Below are 15,392 nucleotides of genomic sequence, written 5' to 3' on the forward strand. Positions count from 1 at the left end.
TGAATTGTCCAATGTCTCACACCTATTGATTTCGGATCGAGCCCAAAACTTGGGCAACTTCATAATATGGTGGGGGGACTCATTTGGTGAGTTTTGAGTGAAATCCAATCGCTTGAAGTATGGAATACACCAACCACTCCAATTAGGAACGAACTGCTGTTGAACTTGAATTGTCCAATTTGGAACACCTATTGATTTCGGATCGAGCCCAAAACTTGGGCAACATCATAATGTGGTGGGAGGAGTCATTTGGTGAGTTTTGAGTGAAATCCAATCCCTAGAAGTATGGAATACACCAACTACTCCAATTAGGAACGAACTGCCGTTGAACTTGAATTATCCAATTTCTCACACCTATTGATTTCGGATCGAGCCCAACACTTGGGCAACATCGTAATATGGTGGGAGGAGTCATTTGGTGAGTTTTGAGTGAAATCCAATCTCTAGAAGTATGGAATACACCAACCACTCCAATTAGGAACGAACTGCCGTTGAACTTGAATTGTCCAATTTCTCACACCTATTGAGTTCGGATCGAGCCCAAAACTTTGGCAACATCATAATACGGTGGGAGGAGTCATTTGGTGAGTTTTGAGTGAAATCCAATCGCTAGAGGTTTGGAATACACCAACCACTCCAATTAGGAACGAACTGCGGTTGAACTTGAATTGTCCAATTTCTCACACCAATTGATTTCGGATTGAGCCCAAAACTTGGGCAACATCATAATATGGTGGGAGGAATTATTTGGGGGAGTTTTGAGTGATATCCAATCGCTAGACGTATGGAATACACCAACCACTCCAATTAGGAACGAACTGCCGTTGAACTTGAATTGTCCAATTTGGAACACCTATTGATTTCGGATCGAGCCCAAAACTTGGGTAACATCAAAATATGGTGGAAGGAGTCATTTGGTGAGTTTTAAGTGAAATCCAATCGCTAGAAGTATGGAATATACCAACCACTCCCATTAGGAACGAACTGCCGTTGAACTTGAATTGTCCAATTTGGAACACCTATTGATTTCGGATCGAGCCCAAAACTTTTGTAACATCATAATATGGTGGGAGGAGTCATTTGGTGAGTTTTCAGTGAAATCCAATCACTAGAAGTATGGAATACACCAACCACTCCAATTAGGAAAGAACTGCCATTGAACTTGAATTGTCCAATTTCTCACACCTATTGAGTTCGGATCGAGCCCAAAACTTGGGCAACATCATAATATGGTGGGAGGAGTGATTTGGTGAGTTTTGAGTGAAATCCAATCGCTAGAAGTATGGAATACACCAACCACTCCAATTAGGAACGAACTGCCGTTGAACTTGAATTGTCCAATTTGGAACACCTATTGATTTCGGATCGAGCCCAAAACTTGGGCAACATCATAATATGGTGGGAGGAGTCATTTGGTGAGTTTTGAGTGAAATCCAATTGCTAGAAGTATGGAATACACCAACCACTCCAATTAGGAACGAACTTCCGTTGAACTTGAATTGTCCAATTTCTCACACCTATTCAGTTCGGATCGAGCCCAAAACTTTGGCAACATCATAATATGGTAGGAGGAGTCATTTGGTGAGTTTTGAGTGTAATCCAATCGCTGGAAGTATGGAATATGATCGGTTCATAATTGTATATCATTTTGTACCCTTCTAGCTTATGATTTGGTTATGTTTTTGAGTTAAACTTGTGCTTTTAATCCTTTTTGTGTTTATCTTTCAGTTAATTGACATTTAGGTAACAATGATGACTTTGGATAGGAAATGATGCAATCCATGCATGTTAAGGCTTGATTTGGGTGAATGGAAGAAGGGCTTAAAGACAAACACATTTTGGCTACAACTCCTTTCCAGCCCAATTTCGTAGGTCAGCTTCTTGGCCTTGGATCAGCATGCTATGGGGCTTGGATGAGGTGAAGATCTTCATGAAACGTGTTCCAATGGGTGTCTAGTACAACATATCCAAATTTCAGCCCAATTGGACATTTGTGGAGTGCTCAGCCCGCCCAACACTCAACCCTGCTCAGGAGGATTTGCAGCTGCCAGCTTTGTCATGTGCCTCCATGTGCCTCACCCATGCTGCAACTGACTTTGGATCCAACATAATGAGTGAAGTGGGGAGGCATTCCAGCTATGAAAGTCTAAAGGATCAAGTTGGTACATGCTGGAGTTATTATAGAGAAAGCATGTGCATGCATGTAAAGCAAAGAAATGAAATGAAGTCAATTCCAGTCTCTGTTCGGCAGCCAAATTGCAAGGCCCAAAACGCATACTTCTACTGCTCCGATGGGAATACTTTCTTCATAGAAGTTGTTCCAATGGGTGTCTACTATAACATATCCAAATTTGAGCCCCATTGGATAAGTTTTGAAACCTCTGGCCTTCCTACACCAAGTCTGGTTCAGAAGACTCGTTTTTGTTCAACAACCAAAAGAAGACCACATGGGTTGGCAGCAAAAGGCAGCCACAATTGATCACCTTTGATCCCATGTGAAGAAAGCTTGAGGTGCAGCAAAAGAAGTATGGGATGAGATTGATTCCAACCACACTAACATAGACAAGATGAAGTGTGAGTTATGGGTTGTATTAAAAGAGGAATGGTGGTGTTGGATTTCATCATGTTGTTCCTCCCTCTTAGCCCTATAAATAGAGAAGCCTTCAAGCTTCAAATCACACCCCAAGGGGGGGAGCTCTCAAACACTTCTCTAGAGCTCCCTTCCCTTCTCTCCCTCAAATTCTCTTAGTTTCTCTTTCTAAGTTTTCAATTGTTGTAATGAAATTCTGAAATTCTGATTAAGTTTTTCTTAGTTTCACTTTACTTTTCATTGTAATGTACATTCTTTCTTAAGTTTCAAGTTTAATTAGTTTCCAAGTTTCAATTATGGTTTTTGTTCTTATTCATTATGCTTATAAGTTAATAGGCTAGTTTGAATGATTGATCACCATTTAGGCTTGCATGTTAGCTATCTTGGTTTGAATTAAGAGTAGACACCATGCTTTAATTCGAATTGAACTATGAATAAGAAGAGTATGTATGGACATTCGACAACAGGGATTAGATACATACTTGGTTGTTTAAAATGTTCTTCTATGCTTAATGGGTTCCTAATGCTTAGTTTTAGGTTAGACAACAAATGATCAAATTAGGGAATTAGGAACACAAGGTTTTGACCAAACACCATGGCTTAATCATACTTTAGCTAGAATCAATCCGTTAATCTAATTGAACTTGGGAACTTATTTGCTTGAGTTATTTCATTCTTTCTTGTTTTATTTATTTTCTTTTTTCATTTCTATTTTGTGTAGGGGAAATGAATTGGATCATTCAATCACCAATCCTCGTGGGATCGACCTCGCACTTACATATGCTATACTACCAAACGGCTCGTGCACTTGCGAGTATCACAAGTTGAGGATGCAGTTGAAACCATTTTGGTGCAGCTGAATCGAAGCAACAAGTTTTTGGCGCCGTTGCCGGGGATCGGTAACATTGCTTGATTCTATTTGGTTTTCCTACTTTTTATTTATAATGTTTAAAGTCTACTTAGTTCTCTATTGTTCATTCCTAATCCTTTTAATTCCATTTCAAGTTTGTGTGTTAGTTTTAACAATTTATGACAGCTTAATAAAAATGGAGAGAGATGGCAACCTCAATCATAAGAATGGGAAGTGTGGCGCAATGGGAGAAGTCGCGACCTCCAAGTGCATCCATGCTCGACCTAATCGCTTCAAGGGGAAGCATTTCAATCCTTTCTCTTCTTTGATTTCTGTTTATTTCCGTAATGGTGATAAATAGGTGATAGAAAGTGCTGTTTGTGTTTTTCTTTGGTTTCTTGGTTTGTTTCTTTTAGTACAACAATTTATTTCGTTTGTTTGAGTTTGTTTAGAGTACTTAGTTCATTTTCATTTATGGTTTGTTGTTTCATTTTATCTTAATTTATTTTTGTTTTTTATCTTAAAAATTTTAAAAAGAAAAGATTTTTCATATAAGCTAACTTTTGGTAACCCCAGTGAGCACCTTCGTCAATACAGTGTCTAGGAGTTCTTTAGGCGACACCTTCGGTGTCTAAGAAGTTTGGGTTTTAAGCGGGACCATTGTGACCCCTCCAACCTTCCCGGATCCCCTGGCTGTGTTTTCTGAGGCCCTTAACTGGTCATCCGTGAGTTGCTTGTATATTCGTGTGTTTTCAAATTAAGTTTTTTTTATTTGTGTTTTCTTTGTTTTCTTTTCTGCTTTGTTTTTGTTTTTGTTTTGTTAAGTTAGTTTATTTATTTATTTACGTGGTATGGTTAGTTAGTTTATTTCTGAGTGTTAAAACACATTTTTATTTTCACTCCAAACTCTACATCACAAAAAAAAAAAAACAAAAAAAAAAAAAAAAAAAAACACATTCAAGTAAAATTAAAAAAAACAACAACTTTTTCTTTTTCTTCATCTTCTTCTTCTTCATCTTCATCTTCATCTTCTTCTTCTTCATCTTCATCTTCATCTTCATCATGGCTTGCCTCTATTGTCTCGCACTTGTAGAATCTGCAGCAGCTCTACATGGTCATCATTTTTCCTCTGCAGTGCTTCCACATGCTGAGTGGCACAGTAGAGCCGCTTTTGCAAGTCCGCCACCAGAGCTTTCAAGGCAGCCACTTCCTCAGTCAGCGCTACACACTCCTGTGTCCTTGCTAGTAGGCGCAAGCCTAGATTTGTGGCGGAGACTGCGTGTTGAACGGTTAAAGTGTGGGACTCCTCCACTGCCACCTTGTCTGACCGCTGTGCCACATGCAGATGAACCGCCGGTGTGAGCCTTCTCACAGTCATGCCTTCCGGCAGTTCAGCTCTAATCGGCACCACCTCAGAGAAATTTGAGGCTGAGCCATGATGATAAAAGGAGTTTGGGAAGACAGGAGTTGGAGGAGCCCTTGTCTGGGCATTCGGTGGTGCAAGTGAGAGCTCAAGGTTTAGATCATCAAGGTGAGTACATGAGGATGCCATTTGTTTTGCTTCTGAATTTTTTGATGTTTTTCCTTGAGTTTGCAGGAAGAAATGCTGGGTATCATCCGCTTGCAGAGGTGTGGTTTAAATAGACATATGCTGATGAGAGAGAGCCAACACCATTTCGGATTTCCCGGGCATGCTCGACCTAATCGCTTCAAGGGGGAGCACATTAACTTTCACTTTACTTTTCTTTTTTCCGTGTTTTCTGGTGTTTTGTGTTTTTGCCCGTTACTTTCATTTTCTAGAGCTTTGTGTTTTTGCTTTTCCCTTTCGGCTATCATCTTTATTTTATTTTAGTTAGGGAACTGTGCTTTCTTTTCCGTTTTCTTTTTCCTTCTGCAACTTTACTTTTATTTCCGAAATAAAATAACGAAATTACAAAAACAACAAAATAAAATAAAAACAACAATTAGCAGTAGAAATCATTTCTTCACAGTGCTCGGTGTCTCGACCATTGGAGCTTTGAGTTTGGCCCTCTGGCTATCCTCTTCCGGGGCTTCACGCACAGCCTCTTGGGGCTCACCACTTGAGCTCCCAAAGATCGCAATCTTAGCTTGAGCGTAATTACTCTCGCGATCTGCTTGCTTGCGTTTACCCGGTCGGTCTAGGTCCTCCAGCTGCTTTCGCATGTCGCGGGAATACAACTCTACCATCTTTGATAGGTTTTTATTCTCGTCCCGCAATACTTCTAGCTGGTGTCGATTCACCTCCACTATCCTTGCCCTCTCCCTTTTCAAGCTTTTTATAGCACTCTGGCACTCTTCAACCATACTTCGCTCCGCCGCCAACTGACCTTTTAGCACCTCTACCTCATGGGACTTTGCAAGTAGGCGATGACCCAAACTTGCCACTGTTGCCGTACTCTGCACGCTCAGTGCCAGGGCATCGCTCACGACCCGGTTGTCATCCCTTGTCCCCGGCAACGGCGCCAAAAACTTGTTGCTTCGATTCAGCTGCACCAAAATGGTTTCAACTGCATCCTCAACTTGTGATACTCGCAAGTGCACGAGCCGTTTGGTAGTATAGCATATGTAAGTGCGAGGTCGATCCCACGAGGATTGGTGATTGAATGATCCAATTCATTTCATCTTCTACAATCACAACATCATTTGAAAGATTAGAATCAACTTTACTATCAATGATCTTACCTGATCTGAGCACATGAATGGCCTTGGCTTCTTGGTTCTTTGGATTGATCTCGGTTTGGCTTGGCCATTTCCCAGGTGCTCTTTGAGTTATTTCAGCAGCTAATTGGCCTATTTGAACTTCCAATTTGGCAATGGCAGCTTGTGTAGTTTGCTGGAAATTGGATTGGTTGACTGCCATCTGCTTAACTATATCCTCCAATGATGATGTTTGTTGTGGCTTTTGGAATGAAGGGGGATTGGCTTGATTCTGAGTATTCCTCCATGAAAAGTTTGGATGATTCCTCCAACCTGGATTATAACTTTGAGAGTATGGATCATTTCTTGGACCTTGGTTGTAGGAATTTACCAACTTAGCTTGCTCTTGCACAAATTCTGGATATCCAGCCCCAAGTGGACAAGCTATGGTAGCATGGTCAGGAGTTTCGCAAATACTACACACTTCCTTTGAAGGGCTTCTTGAGTTTAATGCAAGAAGAGCATCTAGCTTTTGTTCCAGTTTTGAAATCTGCACACTAGAAGCATCATTAGAACCACTAATAACACGTTTACCTCTTGTATCCGTATGTTGGGTCTCCATTGCTATCTCCTCAAAGAGTTCGTATGTTTCTTCTGGAGTTTTGGTTTTAAAAGAACCACCTGCAAAATTGGTGACTATATTATGACTAGAAGGGGTTAGTCCTTTATAAAACATACGCATTTGAAGCTTCAATGGAATCCCATGATGAGGACATTGGTTGAGCAGCCCATTGAATCTCTCCCATGCTTCACAAAATGATTCATCATCTTGCTGTGCAAATAACAAGATCTTATCCCTAAGCATGTCGGTCTTTTGCGTGGAGAAGTATTTCTCCAAGAACTTCTTTTGAATGGCAGCCCATGTAGTGAGTGAACCAGGCTTCAAAGAATTCAACCAATATTTCGCCTTATCCTTCAAAGTGTATGGAAACACTCTCATTCGAAGTTGATCTTCTGTCACACCTGTCAAGGGAAAAGAACTCACAACATTAAAAATATCCTTTATATGAGTTAATGGATCTTCATTAGGTAAACCATAAAAGGAAGGCAGCATATTAAGATGAGAAGATTTAAGCTCATAATTTCGAGCTACAGTGGGCAGCAAAATGCTTGAAGGAGATGCTGGAATTGTTGGGATATCAAGTTCTCCCATGAACTCATTGGCAGCCATCTCTTCTTCTTCTTCTTCTTGGTCTGAACTTGCTTCCGAATTTGAAGGTGAAGAACCAGGAAGTTCAGTGTGGATTTCACTCAAAACTCACCAAATGACTCCTCCCACCATATTATGATGTTGCCCAAATTTTGGGCTCGATCCGAAATCAATAGGTGTTCCAAATTGGACAATTCAAGTTCAACGGCAGTTCGTTCCTAATTGGAGTGGTTGGTGTATTCCATTCTTCAAGCGATTGGATTTCACTCAAAACTCACCAAATGACTCCTCCCACCATATTATGATGTTGCCCAAGTTTTGGGCTCGATGCGAAATCAATAGGTGTGAGAAATTCGACAATTCAAGTTCAACGGCAGTTCGTTCCTAATTGGAGTGGTTGGTGTATTCCATACTTCTAGCGATTGGATTTCACTCAAAACTCACTAAATGACTCCTCCCACCATATTATGATGTTGCCCAAGTTTTGGACTCGATCCGAAATCAATAGGTGTTCCAAATTGGACAATTCAAGTTCAACGGCAGTTCGTTCCTAATTGGAGTGGTTGGTGTATTCCATACTTCTAGCGATTGGATTTCACTCAAAACTCACCAAATGACTCCTCCCACCATATTATGATGTTGCCCAAGTTTTGGGCTCGATCCGAAATCAATAGGTGTGAGAAATTGGACAATTCAAGTTCAACGGCAGTTCGTTCCAAATTGGAGTGGTTGGTGAATTCCATACTTCTAGCGATTGGAGTTCACTCAAAACTCACCAAATGACTCCTACCACCATATTATGATGTTGCCCAAGTTTCGGACTCGATCTGAAATCAATAGGTGTTCCAAATTGGACAATCCAAGTGCTACGGCAGTTCGTTCCTAATTGGAGTGGTCGGTGTATTCCATACTTCTAGCGATTGGATTTCACTCAAAACTCACCAAATGACTCCTCCCACCATATTATGATGTTGCCCAAATTTTGGGCTCGATCCGAAATCAATAGGTGTTCCAAATTGGACAATTCAAGTTCAACGGCAGTTCGTTCCTAATTGGAGTGGTTGGTGTATTCCATTCTTCAAGCGATTGGATTTCACTCAAAACACACCAAATGACTCCTCCCACCATATTATGATGTTGCCCAAGTTTTGGGCTCGATGCGAAATCAATAGGTGTGAGAAATTCGACAATTCAAGTTCAACGGCAGTTCGTTCCTAATTGGAGTGGTTGGTGTATTCCATACTTCTAGCGATTGGAGTTCACTCAAAACTCACCAAATGACTCCTACCACCATATTATGATGTTGCCCAAGTTTTGGACTCGATCCGAAATCAATAGGTGTTCCAAATTGGACAATCCAAGTGCTACGGCAGTTCGTTCCTAATTGGAGTGGTTGGTGTATTCCATACTTCTAGCGATTGGATTTCACTCAAAACTCACCAAATGACTCCTCCCACCATATTATGATGTTGCCCAAGTTTTGGACTCGATCCGAAATCAATAGTTGTGAGAAATTGGACAATTCAAGTTCAACGGCAGTTCTTTCCTAATTGGAGTGGTTGGTGTATTCCGTACTTCTAGCGATTGGATTTCACTCAAAACTCACTAAATGACTCCTCCCACCATATTATGTTGTTCCCCAAGTTTTCGTCTCGATCCGAATTCAATAGGTGTTCCAAATTGGACAATTCAAGTTCAACGGCAGTTCGTTCCTAATTGGAGTGGTTGTTGTATTCCATACTTCTAGCGATTGGATTTCACTCAAAACTCACCAAATGACTCCTCCCACCATATTTTGATGTTCCCCAAGTTTTGGGCTCGATCCGAAATCAATAGGTGTTCCAAATTGGACAATTCAAGTTCAACAGCAGTTCGTTCCCAATTGGAGTGGTTGGTGTATTCCGTACTTCTATTGATTGGATTTCACTCAAAACTCACCAAATGACTCCTCCCACCATATTATGATGTTGCCCAAATTTTGGGCTCGATCCGAAATCAATAGGTGTTCCAAATTGGACAATTCAAGTTCAACGGCAGTTCGTTCCTAATTGGAGTGGTTGGTGTATTCCATACTTCAAGCGATTGGATTTCACTCAAAACAAACCAAATGACTCCTCCCACCATATTATGTTGTTGCCCAAGTTTTGGGCTCGATGCGAAATCAATAGGTGTGAGAAATTCGACAATTCAAGTTCAACGGCAGTTCGTTCCTAATTGGAGTGGTTGGTGTATTCCATACTTCTAGCGATTGGATTTCACTCAAATCTCACCAAATGACTCCTCCCACCATATTATGATGTTGCCGAAGTTTTGGGCTCGATCCGAACTCAATAGGTGTGAGAAATTGGACAATTCAAGTTCAACGGCAGTTCGTTCCTAATTGGAGTTTTGGTGTATTCCACACTTCTAGCGATTGGATTTCACTCAAAACTTACCAAATGACTACTCCCACCATATTTTGATATTGCCCAAGTTTTGGGCTCGATCCGAAATCAATAGGTGTTCCAAATTGGACAATTCAAGTTCAACGGCAGGTCGTTCCTAATTGGAATAGTTGGTTTATTCCATACTTCTAGCAATTGGATTTCACTCAAAACTCACCAAATGACTCCTCCCACCATATTATGATGTTGCCCAAGTTTTGTGCTCGATCCGAAATCAATAGGTGTTCCAAATTGGACAATTCAAGTTCAACGGCCGTTCGTTCCTAATTGGAGTGGTTGGTGTATTCCATAATTCTAGCGATTGGATTTCACTCAAAACTCACGAAATGACTCCTCCCACCATATTATGATGTTGCCCAAGTTTTGGACTCGATCCGAAATCAATAGGTGTGAGAAATACGACAATTCAATTTCAACGGCAGTTCGTTCCTAATTGGAGTGGTTGGTGTATTCCTTACTTCTAGCGATTGGATTTCACTCAAAACTCACTAAATGACTCCTACCACCATATTATGTTGTTCCCCAAGCATTGGTCTCGATCCGAAATCAATAGGTGTTCAAAATTGGACAATTCAATTTCAACGGCAGTTCGTTCCTAATTGGAGTGGTTGGTGTATTCCTTACTTCTAGCGATTGGATTTCACTCAAAACTCACTAAATGACTCCTACCACCATATTATGTTGTTCCCCAAGCTTTGGTCTCGATCCGAAATCAAAAGGTGTTCCAAATTGGACAATTCATGTTCAACGGCAGGTCGTTCCCAATTGGAATGGTTGTTGTATTCCATACTTCTAGCGATTGGATTTCACTCAAAACTCACCAAATGACTCCTCCCACCATATTATGATGTTGCCCAAGTTTTGGGCTCGATCCGAAATCAATAGGTGTTCCAAATTGGACAATTCAAGTTCTACGGCAGTTCGTTCCTAATTGGAGTGGTTGGTGTATTCCATACCTCTAGCGATTGGATTTGACTCAAAACTCACCAAATGACTCCTCCCATCATATTATGATTTTGCCCAAGTTTTGGACTCGATCCGAAATCAATAGGTGTGAGAAATTGGACAATTCAAGTTCAACGGCAGTTCTTTCCTAATTGGAGTGGTTGGTGTATTCCATACTTCTAGCGATTGGATTTCACTCAAAACCCACCAAATGACTCCTCCCACTATATTATGTTGTTCCCCAAGTTTTGGTTTCGATCCGAAATCAATAGGTGTTCCAAATTGGACAATTCAAGTTCAACGGCAGTTCGTTCCTAATTGGAGTGGTTGTTGTATTCCATACTTCTAGCGATTGGATTTCACTGAAAGCTCACCAAATGACTCCTCCCACCATATTATGATGTCGCACAAGTTTGGTGTTCCATCCGAAATCAATGGGTGTGAGAAATTGGACAATTCAAGTTCAACGACAGTTCGTTCCTGATTGGAGTGGTTGGTGTATTCCATACTTCTAGCGATTGGATTTCACTCAAAACTCTCCAAATGGCTCCTCCCACCATATTACGATGTTGCCCAAGTTTTGGGCTCGATCCGAAACCAATAGGTGTTCCAAATTTGACAATCCTAGTTTACGGCAGTGCGTTCCTAATTGGAGTGATTGGTGTATTCCATACTTCTAGCGATTGGATTTCACTCAAAACTCACCAAATGACTCCTCCCACCATATTATGTTGTTGCCCAAGTTTTCGGCTTGATCCGAAATCAACAGGTGTTCCAAATTGGACAATTTCAAGTTCAACGCCAGTTCGTTCCTAATTGGAGTGGTTGGTGTATTCCATACTTCTAGCAATTGGATTTCACTCAAAACTCACCAAATGACTCCTCCCACCATATTATGATGTTGCCCAAGTTTTGGGCTCGATCCGACATCAATAGGTGTGAAAAATTGGACAATTCAAGTTCAACGGCAGTTCGTTCCTAATTGGAGTGGTTGGTGTATTCCATACTTCTAGCGATTGGATTTCACTCAAAACTCACCAAATGACTCCTCCCACCATATTATGATGTTGCCCAAGTTTTGGGCTCGATCCAAAATCAGTAGGTGTTCCAAATTGGACAATCCAAGTTCAACGGCAGTGCGTTCCTAATTGGAGTGGTTGGTGTATTCCATACTTCTAGCTATTGGATTTCACTCAAAACTCCCCGAATGACTCCTCCCACCATATTATGATGTTGTCCAAGTTTTGGGCTCGATCCGAAATCAATAGGTGTGAGAAATTGGACAATTCAAGTTCAACGGCAGTTCGTTCCTAATTGGAGTGGTTGGTGTATTCCATACTTCTAGCGATTGGATTTCACTCAAAACTCACCAAATGACTCCTCCCACCATATTATGATGTTGCCCAAGTTTTGGGCTCGATCCGAAATCAATAGGTGTGAGAAATTGGACAAGTTAAGTTCAACGGCAGTTCGTTCCTAATTGGAGTGGTTGGTGTATTCCATACTTCTAGCGATTGGATTTCACTCAAAACTCACCAAATGACTTCTCGCACCATATTATGATGTTGCACAAGTTTGGGGTTTCATCCGAAATCAATAGGTGTGAGAAATTGGACAATTCAAGTTCAACGGCAGTTCGTTCCTAATTGGAGTGGTTGGTGTATTCCATACTTCTAGCGATTGGATTTCACTCAAAACTCACCAAGTGACTCCTCCCACCATATTACGATGTTGCCCGAGTTTGGGGATCGATCCGAAATCAATAGGTGTGAGAAATTGGACAATTCAAGTTCAACGGCAGTTCGTTCCTAGTTGGTGTGGTTGGTGTATTCCATACTTCTAGCGATTGGATTTTACTCAAAACTCACTAAATGACTCCTCCCACCATATTATGATGTTGCCCCAGTTTTGGGCTCGATCCGAAATCAATAGGTGTTCCAAATTGGACAATTCAAGTTCAACGGCAGTTCGTTCCTTAATGGAGTGGTTGGTGTATTCCATACTTCTAGCGATTGGATTTCACTCAAAACTCACCAAATGACTCCTCCCACCATATTATGATGTTGCCCAAGTTTTGGGCTCGATCCGAAATCAATAGGTGTGAGAAATTGGACAAGTTAAGTTCAACGGCAGTTCGTTCCTAATTGGAGTGGTTGGTGTATTCCATACTTCTAGCGACTGGATTTCACTCAAAACTCACCAAATGACTCCTCCCACCCTATTATGATGTTGCCCAACTTTGGGGCTCGATCCGAAATCAATAGGTGTGAGAAATTGGACAATTCAAGTTCAACGGCAGTTCGTTCCTAATTGGATTGGTTGGTGTATTCCATACTTCTAGCGATTGGATTTCACTCAAAACTCACCAAGTGACTCCTCCCACCATATTATGATGTTACCCAAGTTTTGGGCTCGATCCGAAATCAATCGGTGCGAGAAATTGGACAAGTTAAGTTCAACGGCAGTTCGTTCCTAATTGGAGTGGTAGGTGTATTCCATACTTCTAGCGACTGGATTTCACTCAAAACTCACCAAATGACTCCTCCCACCCTATTATGATGTTGCCCAACTTTGGGGCTCGATCCGAAATCAATGGGTGTGAGAAATTGGACAATTCAAGTTCAACGACAGTTCGTTCCAAATTGGAGTGGTTGGTGTATTCCATACTTCTAGCGATTGGATTTCACTCAAAACTCACCAAATGACTCCTCCCACCATATTATGATGTTGCCCAAGTTTTGGGCTCGATCCGAAATCAATAGGTGTGAGAAATTGGACAATTCAAGTTCAACGGGTGTTCGTTCCTAATTGGAGTGGTTGGTGTATTCCATACTTCTAGCGATTGGATTTCACTTAAAACTCACCAAATGACTCCTCCCACCATATTATGATGTTGCCCCAGTTTTGGGCTCGATCCGAAATCAATAGGTGTTCCAAATTGGACAATTCAAGTTCAACGGCAGTTCGTTCCTTAATGGAGTGGTTGGTGTATTCCATACTTCTTGCGATTGGATTTCACTAAAAACTCAACAAATGACTCCTCCCACCATATTATGATGTTGCCCAAGTTTTGGTGTCGATCCGAAATCAAGAGGTGTTCCAAATTGAACAATTCAAGTTCAACGGCAGTTCGTTCCTAATTGGAGTGGTGGGTGTATTCCATACTTCTTGCGATTGGATTTCACTCAAAACTCACCAAATGACTCCTCCCACCATATTATGAAGTTGCCCCAGTTTTGGGATCGATCCGAAATCAATAGGTGTTCCAAATTGGACAATTCAAGTTCAACGGCAGTTCGTTCCTTATTGGAGTGGTTGGTGTATTCCATACTTCTAGCGATTGGATTTCCCTAAAAACTCAACAAATGACTCCTCCCACCGTATTATGACGTTGCCCATGTTATGGTCTCGATCTGAAATCAATAGGTGTTCCAAATTGGACAATTCAAGTTCAACGGCAGTTCGTTCCTAATTGGAAAGGTTGGTGTATTCCATACTTCTAGCGATTGGATTTCACTCAAAAGTCACCAAATGACTCCTCCCACCATATTATGATGTTGCCCAAGTTTTTGGCTCGATCCGAAATCAATAGGTGTGAGAAATTGGACAATTCAAGTTCAACGGCAGTTCGTTCCTACTTGGAGTGGTTGGTGTATTCCACACTTCTAGCGATTGGATTTCACTCAAAACTCACCAAATGACTCCTCCCACCATATTATGATGTTGCCCAAGTTTTGGGATCGATCCGAAATCAGTAGGTGTTCCAAATTGGACAATTCAAGTTCAACAGCAGTTCGTTCCTAATTGTAGTGCTTGGTGTATTCCATACTTTTAGCGATTGGATTTCACTCAAAACTCACCAAATGACTCCTCCCACCATATTATGATGTTGCCCCAGTTTTGGGCTCCATCCGAAATCAATAGGTGTTCCAAGTTGGACAATTCAAGTTCAACGGCAGTTCGTTCCTTATTGGAGTGGTTGGTGTATTCCATACTTCTAGCGATTGGATTTCACTAAAAACTCAACAAATGACTCCTCCCACCATATTATGATGTTGCCCAAGTTATGGTCTCGATCCGAAATCAATAGGTGTTCCAAATTGGACAATTCAAGTTCAACGGCAGTTCGTTCCTAATTGGAATGGTTGGTGTATTCCATACTTCTAGCGATTGGATTTCACTCAAAACTCACCAAATGACTCCTCCCACCATATTATGATGTTGCCCATGTTATGGTCTCGATCTGAAATCAATAGGTGTTCCAAATTGGACAATTCAAGTTCAACGGCAGTTCGTTCCTAATTGGAGTGGTTGGTGTATTCCAAACTTCTAGCGATTGGATTTCACTCAAAACTCACCAAATGACTCCTCCCACCATATTATGACGTTGCCCAAGTTATGGTCTCGATCCGAAATCAATAGGTGTTCCAAATTGGACAATTCAAGTTCAACGGCAGTTCGTTCCTAATTGGAATGGTTGGTGTATTCCATACTTCTAGCGATTGGATTTCACTCAAAACTCACCAAATGACTCCTCCCACCATATTATGATGTTGCCCATGTTATGGTCTCGATCTGAAATCAATAGGTGTTCCAAATTGGACAATTCAAGTTCAACGGCAGTTCGTTCCTTATTGGAGTGGTTGGTGTTTTCCATACTTCTAGCGATTGGATTTCACTAAAAACTCACCAAAT

The 15,392-nt window shown here is 41.2% G+C and overlaps 1 non-coding gene across 1 annotated transcript; it reads left to right on the forward strand.

Annotated features, from left to right (window-relative positions):
* The first annotated feature begins 6,856 nt into the window (after positions 1-6,856).
* Positions 6,857-6,963, forward strand: LOC148294704 (small nucleolar RNA R71). The gene has a single exon (XR_015835598.1). It is a non-coding gene; the product is annotated as a small nucleolar RNA R71 (small nucleolar RNA).
* The last annotated feature ends 8,429 nt before the right edge of the window (positions 6,964-15,392 follow it).

The sequence above is a fragment of the Prunus avium genome, chromosome 4, assembly GCF_965620075.1.
Source record: "Prunus avium chromosome 4, drPruAviu1.hap1.1, whole genome shotgun sequence".
NCBI lineage: Eukaryota > Viridiplantae > Streptophyta > Magnoliopsida > Rosales > Rosaceae > Prunus > Prunus avium.